Source organism: Adiantum capillus-veneris, chromosome 28 (assembly GCF_014529385.1).
Source record: "Adiantum capillus-veneris isolate H3 chromosome 28, ASM1452938v2, whole genome shotgun sequence".
NCBI lineage: Eukaryota > Viridiplantae > Streptophyta > Polypodiopsida > Polypodiales > Pteridaceae > Adiantum > Adiantum capillus-veneris.
In genome coordinates this window covers 116,540,434-116,550,466 of record NC_140958.1, presented here as the reverse complement: position 1 = coordinate 116,550,466, position 10,033 = coordinate 116,540,434, and the positions used below count along the sequence as shown (strand labels likewise).

The following is a 10,033-nucleotide window of genomic DNA, read 5'->3' as shown; positions in this document are numbered from 1 at the left end:
TACACAATCGGCAAAACATTCACAATCTCCTACCAAAAACCAGCTCTCAACCGAGCATTTGTAGGCACATAAATACAAAGAAAGCCAACCAACTGTTCCTGAATCTGCATCGATACCCACATACAACGGCCATCAACCAAAGTCCCGCGGTCTCTAATGCATGAGACCCAACGTGGACCAATAGAAATAGCAACACCCCCACTGCGAGATATCACTCACATGGCAGGCTCCCTAAAAGTGTGCGAAGAGCCTGGAAGAATCCTCCCACAAGACTGAGTATCTGCCAGGGAGAGTTTGGGCTCTTGCACAAATAAAACATCTATCTCATCCACCACATATCTGTGCAAATCTTGTCGCAATAAAAACTTCCTTGCAGTATGCAACCCATTGGTATTCCAAGTAACAATGTGCAAATCCATGAAACCAATAAAAAACCACACTAGTATACATCTCTGTCAAACCACAAGGACCAATACATAGTCATGGCGCTGGCTGCGTTGGCGCTTTTCCTCAAGGCGAGAGACCGGTGGATCAAACCTCCCTGCGTCAAGAGGAAGCATGAGAATGTCCCCACCAGGCCTAAAATCATGAGCGCAACAAAACTATCTCGTCGTGTAAGCCACAGGGTAGCTTAAGCCACAGGGTAGCTAAGAGCCTTGGATATCCTCTTGATAGACCACGGAGTAGTCTATGCAAAAGTAAAGAGAACGGGTAAGACAAATCTGCAAAGACCATTCTCCCATTTCACCTTGCCAAAGCAATAGGTAATCTGGGAGAAGGAATAACTACCAGCCAACGCAGGATGCCAAGAAGTGAGGTGCTGCTGGATCTGAGTACAAGTGAAGGAAAGAACCAAGTCCTCCAACCAGTCCTCCTGCCCAGTGAAAGGTAGGAAGAAAGAGAGAAAGGGAGTCTTTCCTTTCTGAGGCACAACCAGACACTGCTAACAAGCAATGTAAACACGTATCTCAAGAGACCCAGTGCCACGTCAAATCTCCGAGCTAGTGGAGCACAATCCATGAATAACTGAGACATGTGGACCCACTAGGGGAGCCTGCCCTAGTGGCGATGCTAAGACCAGTGCCCTGGAAGTCGGGGAGGGGGGGGGGGGGGGGGGGGGGTGGGGGAGCTCTGGAAACTCTGTGTCCATAGCCCCAAAACTAGCAAAAGGAAGAGGCAAAGGAGGTCCCAGAGGTGGAGCAGAGCCGTGACCCTCCAGTGGAGAAGCAGGCACTAGGGAAAGACAGATCCTCCTGAGAGCCCTCCTCCTCCAATACTCGGGAAAGAGGAGGAGGACGTGGAAGCTGCTGCTGTCTCGGAACTCTAGAAGAAGACAAGGGGTCCTGGATGTGAGGACCACAGAAACGATGCCGACGGTCAACAGGGTGCCACTCCCCTGTGTCCGAGGGGGGGCAACTCGCGGCTGCTGAGGAGCTCGCGGCTGTGGTGGCTGGTGCGGCTGCTGCTGAGGAGGCTGAGGCTGCTGCTGCTGAGGACGACCCTGACGCTGTGCCCGACCCTGGGGTCTGGGGTGCCGAGCAGGACGAGGACAATCTCTTACGTGGTGACTGAAGGACGGACACCACAAACACTGGTCAAGGTGGCCCGAGACGGATACTCGCTGCCGAAAAGAGGATTCTCGCCAAAGGAACTCTGCCACATCTGGAAACACTATAGCAACAAGAGCCCACACCTGTATCCTGGGGGTGCCAACTCCAGTGACCAAAGAGCCAAGGACCACTGTGCCCATCCTGGTGGCCACTGTGGATATAAGGTGGCGGAACTGAAGAGGTATCCCCGAAAAAGCCACCGTTACTGTAAAACGTGGAATCTCTCTCTCTCTCTCTCTCTCTCTCTCTCTCTCTCTCTCTCTCTCTCTCTCTCTCTCTCTCTCTCTCTCTCTCTCTCTCTCTCTCTCTCTCTCTCTCTCTCTCTCTCTCTCTCTCTCTCACACACACACACACACACACACACACACACACACACACGTGTCGCACCCGCACACATGTACACAACAATCTCTCTGTCTAGTCTGTTTTTGGCTGCATAATTTCTCGGTCTCTCTCTTGCAATTATATGCTGCCTTCTCTCTCTCTCTCTCTCTCTACACTGAGTTTCACTACCCACTGTATCTGTGACCCACACACACTTTGTAGTGAAACACAGCACTGAGCTGCTTAGACTCAGGACAATAGCCTTATACTCCCTAGTGTGTTTCATTTCATTTCATCTTATTTTTCACACGCACACTGTATCAGATTCACCAGGATTGTACTAGTTTGGTCTCATAGGTCATTTTGGCCTTTTGAAGACGTCAAATATAACATTTCATTTCTCTCTCTCGCGTCTCCACTTAAATATTAAATAAAAAACAGCTCATAGAAGGAAGCATTTAAACCAATGAGATTAAAATACATTTAAAAATTATGTGAATATACAAAATATGAACCAGCCATCACAGAAATAGAAAGTAAAACTTTTTTTCTGCCATCAAAAATGTTTTCGTAAACTGATATCTCTGATCAGCTTCTTTTTGACTCTTCAACTTAAATTAATCCTCTGTAAAAGCTTGTTTTGCAAGTGCTACAGAGAAGGTTGGCCCCATTCCCTACTTACTTTCTTAATAACAATTGCCTCTAGAGTCATTAAAACTGGAAGGAAGAAAAATTACACCCTCAAGTAGAAAGCATGGACATTGTTGAAGTTGCAAAATACTTTGATCGACAGTTTTGGTGAACAAGCTTGTATATTTGTATTATCATTCATATTTTGTATATAATTTCTGCATAGCTGCAGCTGAATAGCTGCAGCTGAGCTAGTAAGTATGGGCATTGTTGAAGTTGCACAATACTTTTGACATTATCGACAGTTTTGGTGAACAAGCTTGTATATTTGTATTATCATTCATATTTTGTATATGATTTCTGCATAGCTGCAGCTGAGCTCGAAAGTAACATTACAAAAGTCTCAAGGCTTTTCTGAAGGTTTTCTGTGATTTATCTGTATCTATTTACCCATTCTTGTACGTAAAGCTATACTGTATGTAAGGTTAAGTACCTTACTACTTGTGTAGCTCTTGTATGCTGTAAATAGCTTATCTTTATGTACAAGAATCTGCCTTGATGGTGTGATCGGCCTGTTCAAACAAACACAGAAAAAATATAAGCTGTTACAATTAAGGAGACGAGTTTTGCAGCTCCTAGGAAGAAGGAACTTTGAAATGAGACATACAGCAGATGCAGCCGTTTCTTCGACATCAACATCACATTTTTCTTCAGCATTATCATGATTTTTTTTTCATGAAAAAAAACATGTGTTCAACTTACTCATCTGTGAGAATGGAATTCTCTCCCATTCTCACAGAAGTGTTCAACAACAATTCCACAAAAACGGGTTAGAATGGGTATTCACCTAAAAACCTCACAGAGAAAAGGGCACGCAGAGAGCTCACAAACGCAGGTCTTTCCGGCCATCACAGCAGGACATTAAAGACTCTCGCATCAATCTGACATTGTATGAGTGTCCACTACACTGCGAAAACATGGGTGGAGGACACAGTATAGAAAGCTGCGGGAGCTAAAATGCAGACAACCAAGAGGTGCTTGCTCTTATCCCGACTAATCAACCACACACAAGGGACCTGCACACCGTACCGTAACTCTGTTCGAGAGAACACGCCACCGTGGGGCGTGGACTTACAAAGGGCCTTGGAACTTCAGTCACATGCCTCCTAACAGTTTTTGACAGGCATCCTAAACAAGTACTAATACCTGGTACCCTGATTTTTTAAGCGCTTAACCTTGGAGGAGGAGATATAAAATTTATAGCTAAAGCGCTCACTAAAGAACTATTTTTACATTGCAAAGGCCAACCTTTCAACGCATAAGGTACTCAGAGATCAAGCCGGCTTACAATTGCACTTCAATTCGGCCTATGCTCATAGGTTCACGAGGCCGTGGACCTCCAGGTGGTGGATTTCTACGCTCAAGCTCACGAAATGGATGAGCTACTGAGATACAACTTGGCCAAGTACCTACTTCAGAGTATAAAGGTGGTCTCCTTAAGCAAGCGCATTAGACAGGAAAGCAAAGATAAGAGGAAGAAGGAAGAACAGTTCCTGGGTGGTTCATTGATGCTCACGCGGATAGCATACCATGCTTTAGATGCTCTAGACCATCTACCCAAGCCCATCCCAGTACTCGACGTTATTGAGACCACAAACAGGCCTTACAAGAAAGCATTTGAAGCACAAGCTGAGGACAAGAAAAAGAACAAGAGAAGAAGATCCGGATCTACTACTCCAAAGAAAAGGATGAGAGGTCAGATGCAATCAGAAGAGCAACCAGGTAATGGAACGGGGAATGGTACACGCCCAAGTGGCCTGCCAAGAGATCCAACTCCACTAGCAGGTTCTGATGAGTCTGACAGGCATCATGATGATAATCCATCTGAAGGATCAGGATCTAATGACAATAAGGATATAATGGACCCAGAAAAGCTGAAAGAGATGCCTGTTTACTGGGAACAGCGAGAGAAAGCCCACATGGACAAGGTTTTTGATAAAGAAGAAGAAGATAAAGAGGATGATGAAGAAGCTGAAGCTAACAAATGGTATGCAGAGCCAAGGACCAAACATAGGTATGATGATCTTGCCGCCAAGGCCAATATTTACAGACAGATGGGGCCTTCGCAACCAACAGAAACTTTTAGAAGCTCCCCGAGCACATAAGCCAGGAAAAGAGCCCATTCATGAAGTAGAGGTTGAAGTGCATGATGGGGAGCGTGTGTGAGTGTGTGCAGCGATGGACGAGAGAGGAGAAGAGGAGACATTGTGTTTGCAGGGGCTAAAACTCACTCTCTACATGTGAGCCCCCTTATTCTATTATGTACATAATGAATAAGTATAGCGGACGGGCAACTGGCCTAACCAACCACATGGGACTTTACCCCAACAACCTCCCACGTAAAGGCCAATGTGGCCGTGAGAGAGAAAAGAAAACCGTACAAAACCTGTACAAGGCCATCACAAGTATGACCTCAACCAACGCCCACTAGCTCACTGAATCTGTGTGCATCCTGCTCTAATCGTAGAGGAAGTATAGAGTGGTCGACACCATACTCCTCACCAAAGCCGCACACATCCTGCAGGTATCTCACCATACGCTGCAAAGTACCCCTATGCTCAAGGCCAACGTCAGTCACTCCACGGCTAACTGCTCCCACTACAAATGCAATGTCGGGTCGCGAGATGAGTATCTCGTACATGAGACTCCCGAATGCTGATGCAATCCTAGCAATATCTGCCAATCTGACCATCTCAGTCAAATCTGGCTCAAAACTCCGCTCATGGAAATCACCTTGACACCCGAACTCCGATCCTTGGAATCCATCCTCATGTCCATCGCATGTCACATGCGCACCAAGAGCATCTGTCTGTCTTGAATCATGTGTGGCAAGAGCAATGTCTAGCTCTAACTCACATACATCAACCTCTGGCCTAAGCATATCCATGAATGATTGAATCACGGCTGAATCCTTGGCACTCAAGTCATCCATATCCATCATTGTATCCACGAATGACATGCCTTGTTGCACAATTGTTTGCACAACTGGCTCAACATGCTCACAAACTGGAGCATCATGCAACCTATCCACAAAGGAGACATGCCTCATCTCTCTGCATGGTTGCATACTCACGAAAACTATGTCGTCTCGCACATGACGTACTCGCATCGCATGAATCGTGCCAACACTAGCACCTCTAGCTATAACTAGTTGTCCACGATGCAATTTGAAACTGTACTCATCCAACACTACCTGGCATCCACTATCTCGTAAGTGACTCACAAAGATCAAACTCTGCGTCAAACCTGGCACATGGCGTACATCTCGCAACACGTATGATGCACCACTCAACAATGATAGTCTGACATCTCCTGCACCAACTATGTCATGCACTGAACCATCAACTAGACACACACGTCCAAGCATACCACTAGCATATGTGCTGAACCACTCACGACTTGGCGTGACGTAAAACCTAGCACTCACATCTAGTATCCAATGCGAAGGTAATGTGTCGTCAAAAACCGACATAAGAAACTCAAGAGTAAACATGGAAGCAAAGTCGACATCTCCGTCATGTGTAGCCACATACGCTACATCTGCTCCCACATCATCCAAAGTGATAGCATCCCTCTTGTGTTGTCTCCTGCGCTGTCTCATCCGTCGAAAACAACGCCTACGTACATGCCCTGTATGACCACAATGCCAACACACAACATCTCTGTCTGCAAGATCGTCCTTTGACTGTAGGCATCTTTCTAGACTCATTTGTGCCAAAAGCATTGCACAATCTTTGCCATAACTCTCTAGTTGTACATGCATCCAAACCAATGCGATAGATAGACTCACCAAGGTGTAACATGATCGTCGAACGTACAAGCTCATCCAAGTCCTCCCACTCATCGTCAGTCATTGACTCTGACCTAGCATCCATGCCCTGTAGTGGCAACACTTGGCCCAACTGATTCAATGCATCATGCATACCTGCTTTCCAATGCTCTAAGTTTGAACCATCAAACTTTGTATGGAAAAACATAAACCCTGACAATGATGTACATGCCAAATCCATGGCGATAACCTGTGACAAGACCAAGCACAAATCGATCAACTGACAATAGCCAAAGCCTGGCTAACTCATACACCAAGTACTATCAAAATACAACATAAGCTGGCATAAGCTGTCTTAGAGAAGTATCAGCAAATATGGCGATCAATGTAACGAAACAAGTGAGCAAAACCGTTCAAATAAAGCCAAAACACCCGCTCTAATCCAAGAGCACTATGTGGTAATCGATGAAACTATCATCAACAATCTCCCTCCTGAAGAGATTACCACATGTATGTCAAATGACATAATCCGGTGAGCAAACACTCTCACAATGCGATGCCAAAACACTATGGAAAAGCAACCACTGAGTGCTAAATGTAATCAAAACACGATTGCAAACCATACGCATAAACAAATAAACTCGCAAGAAAAATCCGGCAGAGTTTCCACAGTATTTGGCTATCTAACCATAATAACCACACATGCCATAAACATGCTCAAAACCATGAGCAAATCATGTGCAAAATCCGCACTCAAGCATACATGAGCTACCCCAAAGTCTCAACTCCTTAAACTTGGAAAACAATCTTGTAATCCGAAACACAAAGTGCATCAACCGCACTCTAGAAGCGAAGCACATACTAGCATAAACTTGGATGCAAACCAACCAAATTATGACACAAATTGATGCTCAAAATAGCTGAAAATCAACCCACATATGCCATTGCAAGGCGAAGAATACCATCCGTCGCAAAGTGCACATCATGTGCATCCACATGGCATTGTAAACGAGTATCAAGCATGTACCAAATGTGTATCAAAGAGCATCCAAATCAAATGAAAATTCAGCTCACAATCATGCTATAAATGCTTGCAAATATCTCTACAAATCCGTGCACCACACTTTTCGAAATCTGCTCAATCGCATAAGTCAATGCACATAACCTGTGATGAAACCACTCTCAAACCTGAGAGTCCACAAGAATGCATACATCCACAATCTATTCTCAATGTGTGCGCATAAATGTGTTGAAAATATCAACCAACACTCTCTTCACTGAGAGCAAAACATCAATGTACAAAACAAGAGAATGACAAAAGCTCAATCCAAGCTCTCTGAATGTAGCAAATCACCACAATATGCATACATAATCTTCAATTTTTCGAATACCCTGTAGCCTGTCAACCCAAATCTTCCAAACCGCTCAGAATTTGCAGAAACTTCCTTCTGCAAAGTTGTAGACCACGCGAAAACGATTGAGCTTCGCAGGAATGGACCTGAAATGTGTTGTTTTTACATGTCGAAACAGACCTGTAAAAATCTGCACCTGTGTACCCTAGACGTGCAGGCAGTCTGAGTGACGTATCTCAAAATTGGTAAATATTTTGAGAGAACTTTCTTCTGCAAAGTTGAAGAGGACAAAAAATCGTTTCAAGATGCGAAAATCGGCTTGAATAAAGACATTTTGGTAGGCCAAAACAAATCTGCAAAAACGTGCTGCAGTTTTTGCTGCTTCTCCGCTTGCCTCCCCGCTGAGCTCCAACGGTACTCCCAATCCCTGAGCTCTGATACCAATTGAAGTGCACGAGAGGGAGCGTGTGTGAGTGTGTACAACGATGGACGAGAGAGGAGAAGAGACCTTGTGTTTGCAGGGGCTAAAACTCACTCTCTACATGTGAGCCCCCTTATTCTATTATGTACATAATGAATAAGTATAGTGGGCGGGCACCTGGCCTAACCGGCCACATAGGGCTTTACCCCAACAGAGGTACCTCCTCTTGTGTCATCCCAGTTACTCCTCCAGCTCCAAAAGCTCAAGATCAGGCAGAAAGGAATGCCAAAAGGAACAAAGATGGGATGAAACTATGTACTACAAGAGAAGATCAAAGGCAACCGCAAAATTTATGCAAAGGTTCAATTCACAAGAGTAAAAGAGGTGATACTTTGACCAACAATTAAATTACCACCTCAGAACCCCGATATGATGTAATGTGGCAGCAATTCAGTAAATAGGGAATGCTATCTTCCAAGATGAAGCCATGGCCACTTTAGTGGAGCAGTAGATGGTCATCAAGAAAGACGGAGAATGCAAAGATCGATGGAAAGAGGCTTATGAGAGGGAAAAAAGAGAGAGCAATCTACTACGCCAATGCGAAAGTGGATGAAATGCTTTATGCAGATGCCGCAGCTTTATTGAGAGAGCAGAAGATTACTTTTGCAACTGAAAAGAAAGAGCTCCGAGACCAAGTCCATGGTCAAAGATGTGAATATAGCCACACGCCAGAAGGAAACGCGAACAACAGAGACTATCCCTCTCAAAAGATTTAGAACTCTACGGACAGGATTGTGGAACTCACACAACCCTCTACTGCCAGCTGGTACAATGAGGAAATGATAAGGAAGAGGAATGATGATCACTATGAACATGAGAAGGTTGTGGTCTACTTAGCTAGAAGATTTTGGCCAGTAGCGAATTACAAGCCAACTACAGAATTACCCATCTATATGCTCAAGGCTAAAGTAAGAGACATGACCGCTGATTTCCCCCGCTGACACAAGGACAAATCTACACTTGGTGGCCATGAAAAGTTGGATGCAGACAGATGGCAGGCAACCAGCCTGAGTGGAGAAAGCCTTTCATAGAAAAATATAGAACCATCAGAGAATACGCCCAGGCACCACAAGGACTACAGATTGATCCGTCTTTTTACCCGGTGAAGAGAAGATACGCAAGGGAGGGTCAGTGCAAGAAATCCGAAGGTCTTAACTACCTGGCATTGCCCTCGCCATCAGAGGAGACTCCACTTTCTCATGTTAGGTTCCTAGAAACCTGGATGAAGAGAAATTTAAAGATGTCCCAGACTTACATGTCAGATGATATGCAAATTCATGCGACTATTCAGAGCATGTCTGGACATTCTTAAAGACATCGAGCACCAACGCACAAACTGACACATCTATGATGACCCAAATACAGGCCTAGCATTTGACTTCGCTATAGGACCAATATATTTGCAGATATGGAGGTATTATGTGAGGCTACAAGATCATAAACATGCTTCACAGATTTAAAAAATTGTTAAGCTCCCTATCGCTGCGCAATGCAAACCACCATGCGTGAAATCAGCATCGACCTTGTAGTAAACGCCATTGTAGAATAATAGAAAAACAGGTGTACATAGGCTTGTAACAACAGTAAAGAATATATGCATCGATGCACAGGATTGATGTTGCCCAAAACTAACCAATGGTGCCTCTTTTTATCATAGTGAGCAGTTTCCACAAGAAGTTACCGTATGGGAAAGGCACAATGTTTTCCCCTAATAGTATTCAACATCATGATCTTTTGCAAGGAGGCAATGCATACCTTGCTAGGTGCAGTTGGGTGTAGTAGGGACCGCCAACCTCCCACGGAAATT

At 44.7% G+C, this 10,033-nt stretch overlaps 1 pseudogene; it reads right to left on the bottom strand.

Moving 5' to 3' along the window:
• Positions 1 to 1,001: 1,001 nt before the first annotated feature.
• Positions 1,002 to 10,033, bottom strand: part of LOC147421153 (uncharacterized) — a 56,889-nt pseudogene continuing 47,857 nt past the window's right edge.